The sequence below is a fragment of the Emys orbicularis genome, chromosome 15 (genome assembly GCF_028017835.1).
Source record: "Emys orbicularis isolate rEmyOrb1 chromosome 15, rEmyOrb1.hap1, whole genome shotgun sequence".
Classification (NCBI taxonomy): domain Eukaryota; kingdom Metazoa; phylum Chordata; order Testudines; family Emydidae; genus Emys; species Emys orbicularis.
The window spans coordinates 24,550,766-24,565,286 of NC_088697.1; positions in this window are offsets into that span (position 1 = coordinate 24,550,766).

Sequence of the window (14,521 nt, forward strand, 5' to 3'; positions counted from 1 at the left end):
ATGACAACCCCAGCTAGGAGGCAGTTTGAGGGTCCTGGGAGCAGAGGGCTGTGAGGAGACAGAGGATCTGGGCCATGGCTGGGAGTGGAGAGCCCAGGCATGGATTGGGAGAAGCATGTGACTTTGTGAATACACCTACAAATTGAACCGGAGACCTGGCTTCCCACCCAAGCTGTGTTTGCAATGGCCATGCTGGTTGTGTGTTACTTGGGGATGTGGTTTTGCATTACTGATGTTCTTCCTTTCAGCTTAATTTTCTTCCCTCTTGTGGTCCCTGGAGATAGACAGAAAAGTTCCTTAAAGCAGATTGTTATTGCAGTTTTGAGAGCCACGGGGGATAGGGCAAGACTGGGGAGTTAAAAAAAAACAAAAAAAAACCCGTTTCGGTAGCTTCCTTAATTATGCTCATTAAGCATCAGGCTTTTAGATGGCCTGATGAAGACAGTTATGGGGAGAGGGACTCCGAGGCAGAGACCTTACAGAGGTTCCCACCAACCCTAGCCCAAGTTCGAAGCAGTTTGCTTTGCTAGCAAAACCCGAGACCTTTTAAAATTCTGACTCAGCTCTTAATCCTGAGGTAGGAAGTGAAAGCTTGCAGATCCACTCGCCTCTGGTATCAAGGGGGTGATCCAAAACCTAGTGAGATAAATGGAACTTTTTGCAGCAACTTCAACGGGCTTTGGATCAGGCCTCCCATGACTTTCCCTCAGCCAGATGTCTTTTCCCAACTCCCACCTCTGTTAACGTCAGCTCAGTGGCTGTGGGGACAGGAGTGGCTGGTACCACTGCTTTACAGGGGCAGTAATTGCCCTTGGTGGGCACAGTGCCCCCAGCAACCATGATCCTGATTTTCAAGAAGTGCAAGTGATAGTCACTCAGCAACATGAATGCTCTGCACTTTGTAAGCCAAGAGCCTCATTTTCCTAAGGCTTAATTCCTACATCCCCCATTATCCCTCTAGCCACCAGAGCTGAGCCCAGAAGGCACATGGGTTTTCAGTTACATACACGGAACACTGGACAGGACCACACGTTACAATAGCAGATAGGACATAACTATCTTATCGAGCATCTTTTGAACCAACTGTAGCCAGTCCTGCTACAGAGTTAAAAGATACACTTCTAAAGGGAAAACCAACAGCAAAGAGCAGGAAGGGAGACGTTTTGAAGAGCAGGGAGAAGAGGAGTTTTGGTGCTTTATTTATACTTACACAAGTTGTTAGAGCAGGGGTAGGCAACCTATGGCATGTGTGCCAAAGGCGGCATGCGAGCGGATTTTCAGTGGCACTCGCACTGTCCAGGTCCTGGCCACCGGTCCGGGGGGCTCTGCATTTTAATTTAATTTTAAATGAAGCGTCTTAAACATTTTTAAAACCTTATTTACTTTACATACAATAGTTTAGTTCTATAGTATAGACTTATAGAGACCTTCTAAAAACATTAGAATGTATGACTGGCACGCGAAACCTTAAATCAGAGTGAATAAATGAAGACTCGGCACACCACTTCTGAAAGATTGCCGACCCCTGTGTTAGAGTCAACATAGTAGGTTCCAGATTTAAGCAATGAAAAAATTCTTCCTGTCCAGACGCAGCTACTCCTGGTGTTTTTAGCTGGGATTTTGCCCCCATTCTAAGAAAAATAAAAACACCAATTACACATATACTAATGCAGCCAGAGCTGGGAGGCATCATAAGTATAATTAGCCTGTGATAGATGGAGCCAGACCAACCTTGCTCCTGGTACATGGCTTTCAGAGCCGAACAGCAGAAAGAAGGAGCCATCATCATTCATCGAGAGACTGAAAATATGTTCATCAGTTTGGAGAACGGGGGTCGGTTCACACCCTTGTTTTTCCAGTCTAATTTGTTAATTATATGAGATTCTTTCCCTGCTGTTTTCACACTTCATCTCTATTTGTAGCTGCATTTATTTAAATAGAGATGGGAGAGTCCCTTCACTCGGTCTGGTTTTGGGATCAAGCTAGGATCAAATGAGTACAATAGGGCACATGGCATTCTTTAGGTAAGTGGGTCTCAATCTTGACTATGCCAGGACCCCTCAGAGCTCCTGCACAACCTGCTGGGATCGAGCCAGGAGACCCCTCCCATTTAGCCATACGAGAAAGGCGTGATGGCCCTGAGCCCCAGGTCTAGGTCGAAGAGCCAGTCCAATAGTTAACTGGACCGGAAGTAATTCCCACGCATGTTCCAGAGACCAGCTGAGCAGCACGTGCGGCTGTCACTGGAGTCAATGGGAGACAAGTGTTCAGCGCCTCAGGATGGCACAAACTTACTTCACTGGGGCTGAGGGGGCGTTCTTGCCTGTCCAGAAGGCCAGCTTGAGGCTTTTGCACTAATTACATCCCATAGGGCTCAGACTAGGAACCAAGAGACCTGATTTCTATTTCCTAGGGCTTCAGTGGTGCATCAATTATTTATATTACCACGGACCAGGACCCCCATCATGCTAGGCGTTGTACAAACACACACCAAAACGCTCTTTTGACAAAGACCATACAGTGGTGCCTCGTGCGGATCCTCAGCATAAGGTTGAATCCTACCCCTTGCAAATGGAGTTTCAGGCACAACTCTGAATTTCCAGGCACATGGCAGGTTGGGTCGCAGACCTGATTCCAGTTATTACTGAAGTCTGTGACAGTGTCACTAGAGCCAGCTGGGGGGCTTTGGTGCTTAGCTAAGCCCCTGGCTTAGCCCCTAACTTTGATCAAAGCTCACATATGGCACAGAGAGTGTGTGTGTGTCCATGTCCATCCCATCACAAGAACAAGTAGTCTAGGACACTAGCCCTGCGACCCCCTACCTGCCACCCTCACAAACCTCACGCCATGGCAGCCACCGTGCCAAGACTGCCAAAACACACCCATGCCACGTCCTTTGATCAAAGCTCACATATGGCACAGAGAGTGTGTGTGTGTCCATGTCCATCCCATCACAAGAACAAGTAGTCTAGGACACTAGCCCTGCGACCCCCTACCTGCCACCCTCACAAACCTCACGCCATGGCAGCCACCGTGCCAAGACTGCCAAAACACACCCATGCCACGTCCTTTAACTCCACCCCCGCAAGGCAGCCCCATCAGCTGGTCCCACAAGATAGAACCTTAGACCCCATCCCCTCTGGAGACAGATGACCAGTTGGGACAGACAAAGGTATCATGGCTTTGATGGGGGACACGCACTCACTCCTGAAGCTAGAGATGTCCCTGCCAAGGGAGCTGGGGCAACTCCAGGGTGTAAATCTCCATCGAGGCACTTTTTAAAGAACTGAACTTTCAGCAGCAAAATGAGGACATCCCCAGCCCTCATATCTCTCCCCCCCCCCCCCCCTTTTCCCCTCGCTGACCTGTGGAGCCCATCTCCTTTGGAACCACTACCCACTAATCTGTTACGCCGGCTCCCTCCGAGGAGCCGTAAAATCCGTATATTCAAAGTCATTGGGAGAAAAGAAAAAGTTACCAAACATCAGGATTGAAACTTGAATAACGTGGCCTTTCCCTGCTGCTTCTATCCCACAACCAAAAATACACCACCACCATGTCATGCTAATTATGGATGAGTCAGTTGACTACTGGCCACTGTTAAATTTAAACCATCTTTAAATAACAAGGAGTATAAAAAAAAGTGAGGATTTTTTTTTTTTTTTTTAAGATTACAACCAAAACACTTAGAATAGATTCAGCAGCCGACTCAGCGGTGCAAACGCACATAGCTGCATGTGCATCAATAGAACTGATTCACGCGAGCTGATAAGCTGCCTCTCTGCATTACACAGAGCAGAGGACTGGCCGGGATCCTTAGAAAAAACCTGGGCTCGGATTCTGGCCTCGCACATGCTGAGAGAGATGCAACGGGGTCAGCTTACTCCCATCATTGGTCTGGCCAGGCTTCCGTTTCCTTTCTGTAAGTCAAACAGTACCTAGCTAGGGCTTCCAAATTATATTTTCCCTTCTGGGGTTTGGTTTATTAACAGACAAAGTTCCACTCAACACAAGCCTGCTCCTGAGGGCTGTCTGTCTAAAACCCCCACCACACCTGACTTCTTCCAGAGGGCGCTCAGAGCTCTGCCTCATGCAATCCGCAGAGGCAGTCATGCAATCCCATTCATTCATGGGTTCCATCTGCAGTCCCCCAAATCACCTGCTTTCGTGGGGCCGTGGAAGAGGCATGCTGGGCCTTGCATGGGCCAATCTCCTGGTAATGGTGGACCGGCAGGACCCCAGGCCTCCATCACAAAAGAACAAGCTGAGGCCCTGATCCTGCTAGCACCTTAGGCACAGAACTAGTGGGACAACTCAATGGGTGAAATCCCGCCCTGCACAGAGGGCCTGCGTGAGGTCAGTATGTCACTTAAGCCTTCAACGGGGGCTTAATGTGCTGGCCCTGTGCCAATGGGGAGATTTCACTGTATTTGCATAAAATTACTCACACGTGTAAGTGTTTGCAAGTTCAGGACGTGAACGTCTTAGGGCTTGATCCACAGGGAGACCTGGATCCTACATGTCAGGAATCTGCGTCCCATGTTTGGGGGAGGGGCACAGCGTCCCATAGCATCCCACATTTCAGGGGGTTCCCTATCCCATGCATCAGATGTGATCATCTCACAGCTGTCCTCCCCACAGCCCAGTTCTCAGAGCAGGGAGAGGGGGGCCTCCCCATCCATGCTGCATCCCTGAGAGCGATGGGGTCAGGGCTGGGTGCTTTTTTTCCCCCTAGCATACGCAAGCCCCCTGAAAACAAGAGCTTACAATGGAAATGCTGAGCCAGTCCTAAGTGTCGCTGTGAATACAGCAGAGCTGTGATCTGAAAAACAAAACAGCCCCTTGACTGAGCTTTCGAAGGACAAACGGTCAAACGGGCTCAAGTTTGCATGTGGCTTGCGCTGGGCCTTTTCTATTAGGCGCATTTCTCTTTTCGCTTTCCCTGGGTGATCAGCTGTTCGTTCCTGGCTCATAGTAGCAGCTGGCTCGTACAGGCGACTCTTCTGACGTTCCTCTCCTCCTCTGGCACCAAGTCTCGGAACAATCCACCTGTGGTATTTAAAGAGAGACGTGGTAATTCGTGCAGGGAGGGTCAATTGAATCAGATTTGCAACTCTCCCTCTCATCAGCCAGTTTCCAACGTATGGTGTTAGTCATCAATCCCACCAGTAGACTGACTTGTAAAACAGTCACCGTATCAGGCTGTAGGAATCGTGTGTCATGTCTTCATAACCTCATCTAAGGATTCAGCTTTGGTAATATAAACCCCAGTCTTATCTTGTCAATTTTGTAACAAAACCATCTCTTAGTCTCCCCTCTCCTCTGCATTTCCACCTGGCCCGAGAGAAGTGGAGAAAATGCCTTCTGGTGGAGTGGAGGCAAATTTCTAACACTTCAGGGAGGAGGAAAAGCAGGATTCAAGCAGTCATTGGGCCCGATCCTGCAAGTTTTGTTCACGTGCGTGATATTTACTCACGCAAAAAAGTCCCATTAGGATAAATCCTTCCTCACATGAGCAGTCACATTCACTTCAGTGGGACTCCTCCTCAGGTGAGTAAAGGGTGCAAGGTTGGACTCATTTAACCTGATCTCGCTGCGCTGAAGTCAATAGCAAAAAACTCCCGCTAACTGCAGTGGGTGCAGGATCCGGCCCACTGTGCGTAAAATACCACAGGCCTGACCCAAAGCCCATTGAAGCCATAAAAAATGGGTTTGTTCCTGCTGGGTGCTGAGCCCTGACTGTGGGGTGCAGAGTATGCTCAGCCCCACTGACTTCAAAAGAAACTGAAGGTGAAGATCAGGCCCCAAATTTTCCAACTCAGTTGGCACCTGGGTCACAGGCTGCATTACCCATGGAGACGACTGGGAGGGTCAGACCTTACAGTTTTATTTCTTTAGTGAGGTCACCCAAACCTCTCATCGTCAGAGAAAATATCAGAACATTACAGAAAATAAATAAATCCCTGAAAAAAATAAATCACTGCCCGTTGGATCCTTCTCCAGGTCTAACCCTGGACTTGCCTTCACTGCCCCATGCAAGTCCCCCCCGCCAGAGACCCATTGGCATCTGTGGGGTCTATGCTGGGACAAGGGCCCAATGCAGGATCGGGGCCTAGGAGACTGGCCCCGATCGAGCAAAGCACTTGAGTGTGTGTTTGACTTTACGCATATGCTTAACGCTCCTTGACGCGGGTAACCACGCTTAAGCGCTTCGTTCAGTTTCAGCCACAGTTAGAAAACAGCCTCAGGCCCTTTACTCAATCAAAGTTTTTTGTTTTTTTTAAACTCTCCTGTAATCTCGGTTCCTTTTGGCTGTTTTTTCCCCCTGCATCTGTAAAAAACAAAAATAAATTTAAAAATCAAAAGAGTCGTTAACCTTCTTTCCACTGTGAAGGAAGCTCAAACCCAACAGCCTTGCCAGGAAGTGAAGCCGACTGGTTTAGCATCACTGGGCTGAGATTCACCCCCGTTTAGGCCAGGAATGAATTGCTCCCTAACTGAGCTAAGGGAAGGGCTGGAAAGAAAACAGCCTCCACAGGGAAAGGGGAATTCAGCTTTAATATCCTTGCCATGTTAATAACTTAGGGCTGAGTCACAGCTCTCAGACATCAGGGGCAGGGAAAGGCTGAGCCGGGGAGCCCTGCAGTAGTGGCGGAGGGGGACCATGTCTGTATAGGGCACTGGGGACAGCACATAGAGCATTGGCACTTGCTGCACCAGTAGCAAAGGGAGAACGTGCGCTTCCCCACAGTGCTGCACTCCCACCACTAGCCGATACCCTCAGTGCACGCTTCGGAAGGTGCAGCAGCCGTCCCACTTGCATTCAGTCCATGCCATCAGCTGCATTGTGCACAAGTGCACTAGGATGTTAGGCCCTGCGTGTGGCTCTCCCCCTGGCCCACACAGCATATACATTCAGGGCAGCTAGAATTTGCCCCATAGGGTATTATCAGCAACACAGGAAAAGATGCTGAACAAGATATCCCATACAGAGCCCAACTCTCCTGTCACTTAGAGCGGTTTGCACTGCTCTAGCTCGCCTTTCTTTACGGAAGTGACTCCTCGTCGGCCCTGGGCTCACAGGGTGGAGAATCAGGTGTCCTGATTTGTATCCACTCGATGTCCCTTTCAGAAAAGCAGCACAGAGCTCAACCTCAGAGCAGACAGGTTTTTGTAAAAGGAAATGGGGAGGTGAGAGATTCTGGGGCTCACGTGGGTCCTACATTCTCTGCACGGCAATGGGTGTAAATGGGAGTCGCTCTGTTGAAGTTGGTGGGCCACTTTTTCCGTTACCCTCCATCCTGGGTAGCTGTCTGCCCCACTGCAAAGTGAGTTTAACGCTCTACCATGCCAATTCGCACTGATGTGAAATGATTACACAAGGATGAGGGCCGGGGAGAATTGGGCACAACGTGGCTACACCTACAGCAGCCGAGGATCTGGCCCCAAAGCTATTCCCCTTCCTCTACAGCTTGCAACAGCACAGCACAGTCATGCCGGGACGTTTCTAACCCACGCGTACAGCATCTCTGATTGGATGAGTAAACCCAGGGGCTCCATTGAAAACCAGAGGGGTGGAGCTGAAGCATGTTCTGTTCAGTGACATTAATTGCACTGTAACTGCTTTCCGTCTCAGATGTAACTGTGGTGTAATATTATCTAGATCATGGGCTCATGCAGCAATCCCAGCACAGCTACATTTGCCACCTACATAATGATGCGCTGGAACGATATGTAATCAAACAGGGGAGCCACAGGGTGAGTACAGCGCTCTTCGACGGCTTCCAGACCGCATGGAGACTGCGTTGACTTCATTCATGACGACGACAAAGATACTTTGTGCATCTCCAGCACTTCTCATCGGAGGATCTCAAAGACGTTTTTAAAGACGTATGAATTAGGCCTCAAAATAGCCCTGGCTGTCAGGTAAGTAGCATCATTTCCATTTGTTTTCCACGTGGGGAATCTGAGGCACCGAGGTCCAGATTTTCAAAAGTGCTCTGATCCCATTTAGGCACCAAAATAAAATGGCCAGATTTCCCATTGTGCTCAGCATAATGAGAGCTGAGCTGTTTGGAGAATCTGGCCCCAATTTTGGGGGCTGAGCACTTGAAAACCTGGCCCTAGCGCATTTTAGAAAATCTTGTCCAGCGAGAGCAAGTGACTTGTCCAAGTCCTCCAGGGAGTCGGCGGCTGAACGGGGAGCAGGCCTCAGAGCCAGTTCCCCATTCTAATCTCTAGACCCCGCTTCCTTTCCTGATCCCTTAACACAAACTACTGCTGTTCCTGAATCACGAGACCTGAATCTCTAGCACCAAGAGTCCTCCCCGCTTTGACTGCTCCCTGCATGGCCCATCCTCACAGGGATGCACAGCGCCCACGGGTGAAGAGACCAGCCCTGCTGTGACTGTCAGGCTTCCAGCTGAGACACGCTTCTAACAGATGAGCCCAGTGGGAGAGACCCCTACTGTTTTTTGGAGCTGCTGCCTATGAATCACCAGGGCTCCGGGCCTGAGCTACAGTGATGTGCAGGATACACGCATGGTGAGTCTTGCTCCCCAACTCATGTGGGCTCTGTAATTCCAGCCGCTAGAGCGGGAGAGACCAAGAAACACCTGGAAAACAAAACATTCCTGCACCACGGCCAACAGCTCCTGAAGGTTCCATCTCCAGCTGGCAGAACCTCTGGACAGTAACTAGGGCCGTGGGTTCAGTCCTCAATTGGCAGAACCCACAGACAGTGACCAAGAAGTCTGGGTTCAATCCCCAGTAGGTAGCAGAGCAGAGGAAAGTGAGTGAGACCCTCTCCTATATAGATTAGTTCTGACTGATAATTTGAGGCTAGATTACCTAGCTAGCTCTTCACTGTCATCTGTAGCTAGCTCTTCACTGTCATCTGAACAAGGAAAAGGCCAACTGAAGAAGTGACCACCCACTGAGGTTGCGAGTGCACCCACCTCTGACAGGAAATGAAAGCCAGGGCTGAGCAGAGCTGATCTCTGAGGGTGTGAACTGTACAGTCACTGTGGACAAAGCTGGGAGCAGTGGGGTCCAGCTGAGGAGTCTTATGATAATTGAACCTACAAACATACCTTGATTGTGAGCACGAGTGTACGTTCCTAAAATGTCACTATAACCTACAAGTGTTGGTGGGATAACGTGCAAAAGAGAGACAGAGACTGAATTAGTCCAAACAAAAAAGCCGACTGATTCAAGGACTGTGCTAAGATCATGCCTGGTAAACAAGAACAGAGTAAGCCTGAAAATCAATGAACCAAAATTGGTGTCTCAGAAATTAGGCCTAATTGGTAGACAAAACAACAAGAGGAGGAGCCTCTTCTTCCCATCACTCCCTTTTGGGTTTCTTAAAAATAAGATTTTGGGAGGAAAATATGGATCAATAGACAGCCGCTTCTGCTACACTGGCTGACTAGAGGAAGTGGAAGGAACTAGCTTCAGCATCACAACTGCCACCCCCACCGCCTCCTGGGACCCTAAACCTTCATCCTAATCCAGAGAGGGGTCCTGACCAGACCAGAGGGAGGGAGGGAGCCAGATGACATCGCCACCTCTACTGGCTCCAGCTAATCCCAACCATCACAGGGGATGTGAGACTGTCACTTCCCCACACACACCTGCCCAGTGTGTCCTTTTCCTCCTATGTCTTCTCTTTCCTACCTCTCCCCTTTTGCCTAACGAGTCTGGCTTAGCTGGCCAAGAATGTATATTTCTCAACACTGCTGTAAGCCGCTAAATGCAGTGCCCCAAACAGCCTATGCTAGTACAAATGGGCCAGGTCTCAGCGCGGCAGACAAGACCATGCGCTGGGCCTGTGTTTTTCAACAGTGAGGTTACAAGTCAAAGGCAACCTCAGAGGCAGAACCTGCATTTTCTTTCTCTGCTGTTTGTTTCTCTCCCGCTTTTGCCTGCATTTGTCTGGCTTTGCCTGCTAGGAAACGGGATCAGACTTGAACAGCGGCAGTAATAGCTCCAGCCCATTTCAAGTCACAAATGTCACTGTCCCCCAGACAGTTACCACCATCTTTGATACCAGCTAAGAAACAAGGGGATTTTCCCTTCTAAAAAGCTCGCTCCAGCTAAAGGGAAATTGTTAAAAGGAAAGGCTTCTTTACTGATTTACATTTCAAATGCTTTAGCTACTTTCCCTTCTTTTTAGTAGCTTTAATAAAAGGTTAAAAGGATTGTTAGTGGTGTGTTTGCCATGGGACGGAGCAGGCTCAGGTCTCTATACCAACCCCTGAACCTGGTTTAAAACTGTTTAATGCTGGAGTGTGACAGGGTCAGATAGGTACTGTAACACCTTTGACTCTCTGGGCCCATTTATTCCATCTAACAACAAGAGGCAGGGGAGGGACTGAATTAACCCTCTCCACTCCCTTAGGCAATTCTCCCCGGTCCCCCAGAGCTGTGTAAGGGCAGCCCAGGCATGGCAGTGTGAGAGGCAAGCAGGCCCAGACACAGAATTCTGACTCTTTGCAAGTCACCATGCTTGGGGAGAGACAAAGCAGGTGTATCGGGCCGAAGGAGCAGGAAGCATCATCCCAAGCGTGAGTGGGGCCTCTAGGGAATATCTACACTGCAATGGAAGATCCGCAGCTGGCCCAGGTTGGCTGACTTGGGATTGGCCTGCAGAGTCTCGGAGCCCAAGCCCCAGCCCAAAACCAAATGTCTCATGGCTATTTTTAACCCGGCAGCCCCAGCCCCGCAAACCGGAGTCAAATGGACTCAGCCACAATCCCACTCATGGGCACTCAAATGCAGGGTAGACCTTTCACCTGCATCTTGAGCGGATAAATCCTGGGGAGCGAAAGGCCACGAGCCAACTTCTCTTCCTTTCATTCATGCCCACTTTCCTGGAGGCTGGCTCCTTGATCTCTCCTGGGCTGATTCTCCACTTCCCACCACATCAAACTCAGGGAAAACAGGCCGAGATTCACTCTGCAATCATCTCTCTCCTTTGCTGACCACAGCAGCCCAGCTGAGCTTTAAACACGGCTGCTTCCCTCCCAGGCCTTCATGCCGCATGGGCTGGAGGAACGGACGGCACCCGACGCAGATCCTCTTGACAGCGGTCTCTCCCAGATCCAATGCCACTTCCGCGGGGCCAGGCGGCTTCATTAAAGAGAGTTCAGCTCGGAGGAAGCAAAGGCACAGCTCCCACTGCTGTGTCACTCCGAGGCCAATAGACAGACTGCAGGGAAACAGCCTAAGGACCTCATGTGCTCTCCAGCTGATGCCGATGCCCCAGCTGCAGGGAGGAGAGATGCAGAGCACTGCTCAAAGAGCCTGTCTAGTGGGGCTGGTGTCCCAGGCGTTCCCGTGGGGAAGTGAGAGCTGGTGTATCTAACCCAACCTACCCTCTGTCTCTTGCATTCCCAATGACATCAGGGAGGAAGCCATCAAAGGGTTTAAAGGAACAAGACACGTGGACTGGAGCAGGTGAATGGAGTGAAGAGAAAGGGGTGGGGAGGGAAAGGTAAAAGAGACAGGGGAGAAAGAGATGGAGAAGGATGGAGAGCGAGAAGGAGAAGCCCAGGGGAAGTGTGAAGCGGCAGAAGATATGGGGAAAACAGAGGAAGAGATGGAGGGAGAGGGAGAGAGAGAGACAAGGAGAAGGGAGGGGAAGCGAGGTGAGGGAATAGAGAGAACCTGGCAAGCAAGCAAGGAGAGAGTGCATGCGTCTCCATCCAGACCCCTCCGAGTGTGATGGAGCTGGGAGGAGCCCATGCACAAGGCCAGGGCTCCATGACTGGAGATGGGCTGGCTGTAGAAGGGGTTATTTATGGCCTGTGCTTGGCCTCCAGTTCACCCTCCGCTTGGCATCTCCAGCTCCATCCTGCAGGCAAGGAGCACAAGGGCGTCGTTGAATGACAAGTAGGCAGCCAAACTGATCGTTATTCAAGGGGCTCCCCAGCCTCTCAGGGCACCTCCCTCAGGGCAGGAAATGGTGCAGACGACGAGTCCAGGGGGACGGATACCAGACAGACAGAATCACCCTGGTTTGGGGAATGGGACAAACAGCAGGCTCTGGATCAATGCAGCCACATTTTTGCCTCACTCTTCCTTCATCTTTCCTTCCTTTGGCTGCCGTTAGGCCTTTCCAGGGACTATAAAGCACATACAAAGGAAGTGAATCCTAGTGGTTAGTGCAGGGGTGGGGGCTGGGAGCAAGGACCTCTGGGCTCTACTCCTGGCTCTGCGACCTTGGGCAAGTAACTTCCCAACCTGCAGGTCACTCTCCCCCTCTGTTAAATGGGGCTAATGATAAACCCCCTGGAAGGGGGTAGCTGTTCCCCATTGGCTCCCTCCTGACAGTTAGCCAAGTGGGCAGCCCAGCCTGCACCCACTCTGCTATGCAGCGGGTGCCACCGTCGTCTCTCCGCCTCACCCCGAGGCCTTTGCAGATTCCAGGGCATGTTTGGGAACCAGAGGTGCCCTCTGCTCATGGGGGAGCTGAGAGAAGGGTTTCCTCCCACCACGAGAGGAAGAGACAGGACAGGCAAGCAGGGACAAGCTGTTCAGGGCTGCAGGTACCAATGCCCCGCAAACGAGGTATCCCGTTTGGCCTGCGCCAGAGATGGCCACACGAGGCCTGGGCCAGGCACTGCCCACGACGAAGCGATTTCTGGGGTCCCAGCCGGGAGCTTCAGAGAGCAAGACACTGAGGTGCAGCAAGGCCGGCCTGTGGCAGCGGAACTAGGGGAGGGAGCTGGCAGAGCGGGGGATGGGTCTGGCTGGGAACAGTCCCCCCACCCCCTTTCCTGGCCAGCACCCAAGGTTACTCAGGGGACAGGGATGGTTCAAGACGCATTCCCCAGGGAGGGGCTGGGATCGATGCAGAGAGACGTTCATTTCAACCCAAACACCATTGCTGGATTTGTGTCATTTTGGTAAGAAACTCCCCAAAAGCTGTGTTTTGGTTCAAGGGGACCCAGATTTTACTGGGGGATGTTGGGGTCAGCTACCAAACCAACAACCCAGTTCTTTGCTCTGCTCGAGCTGGGAAAAGTCATGCTGCCGCACAGAAGGGCTCTCTGGAGACTGGCCAAGAGACTTCGGGAAGCTCAAAGCTCAAAGCAGCCTTTGTTAAGGTGTTCAGGGACAGCCGCTGATGAGGGCCCAGGGGCACATATTCCTGCCTCTCCCCATCCACACTGGGTGCTATAATAGCCCTCTCCCCATCTGGGCCGTGCCTGCAGATTGCACTCAGGTCAGCACATGAAAACAGCCCGACGTGGCTGCTGGGTGGGCTGAGTTTGCTGGGTCTCCTGCATGGCTGCTGCGAGGCTGGGTGGGCTGAGTTTGCTGGGTCTCAGTCTCATGGTACAAAGTTTCACAAATCCCCAGTGCAATGGGCACTAACTCTGTGGCCGCTGTGGTAGAGATGCCAAGCCGTGCCTGGGCCATAGAGACTGATCTCCCTTGTTACTGCTGGAATTGATCACCTAGGACAGGGCTGAGGCCCGTCGGCGGGACAGCTCGCTGTGCGCCCCTTCCCCGCACTGAACCTAGGCTGTAGGCAAACAGGACATCAGTCTCTAAGGGCCTTTCACCAGCATCCTGAACCCTCCCTCGCCATTTCTTTCTTTTAAAGAAAAGGGCTCTTGAAAGACCCTCACTTGCCCACTGTCCCTTCTCTGCTCAACCCCACCCCTGTCCTCTGTGATGCAATACCAAGACATGCCAACCAGCTCCCCACTGCAATGTTCCATTACAATATCTTCCCCCTTTTAAATGATTGTCTGACGATCAGGAAATCCACCTGTAACAGGATTACTCTGAGCACACAGCATGCCCAAGCTGTCTGCACTACACGAGCCTCAGCCTATTAGCCACGATAGAGAGAAGATAGACTTACACCAAAAAGAGGAAAAGAAAAATCACATACAAACATCTCCCTCTTTGGGGGTGGTGGTGAATGGAGAGGAAACCTCAAGTGACAGTCTATTCTTGATCGTAGCTGATGCTCAGATGCCACGACAAGTGGGGCAATACAAGAACTAGAATCAAATTGAATCAGCTAACAGAGCTCCCAAGAGAAAAAAAAAAAATCTGCTCATGGAAGACAGAAAAAACAGTTGTTTTTTCTAATCTTCTCTAAATGGAGAGTGTTTAGATGATATTCACCTTTCCCCCCTACAAATGAAATAATGCTCATCCCTGATCATCTTCAAAGTTCTTTGCAAACACTGAATCCTAACCCTATGCTTATTCCCATTTCACAGATGGGGAAACTGAGGCACAGAGTGAGGTATTCCCCAGCGAATCTGTGGCAGAGTGGGAAATAGAACTCCCAGCAGCAGTTACATGCACCAGCCACTGAATCACATTTTCTTCTCTCTAAAAATCCATGTTTTAAAGTGTCATTGGCCACAGGTTTGTCTTCCAACCCCAAATCTATCTGCCATACAGCATCTCCAGAAGATGCCTCATCTCTCTAATTAGCGGAGTCATTTTCTTTAGATAAAATTTTAAAAAACCCTCTATTATAGTCGACATC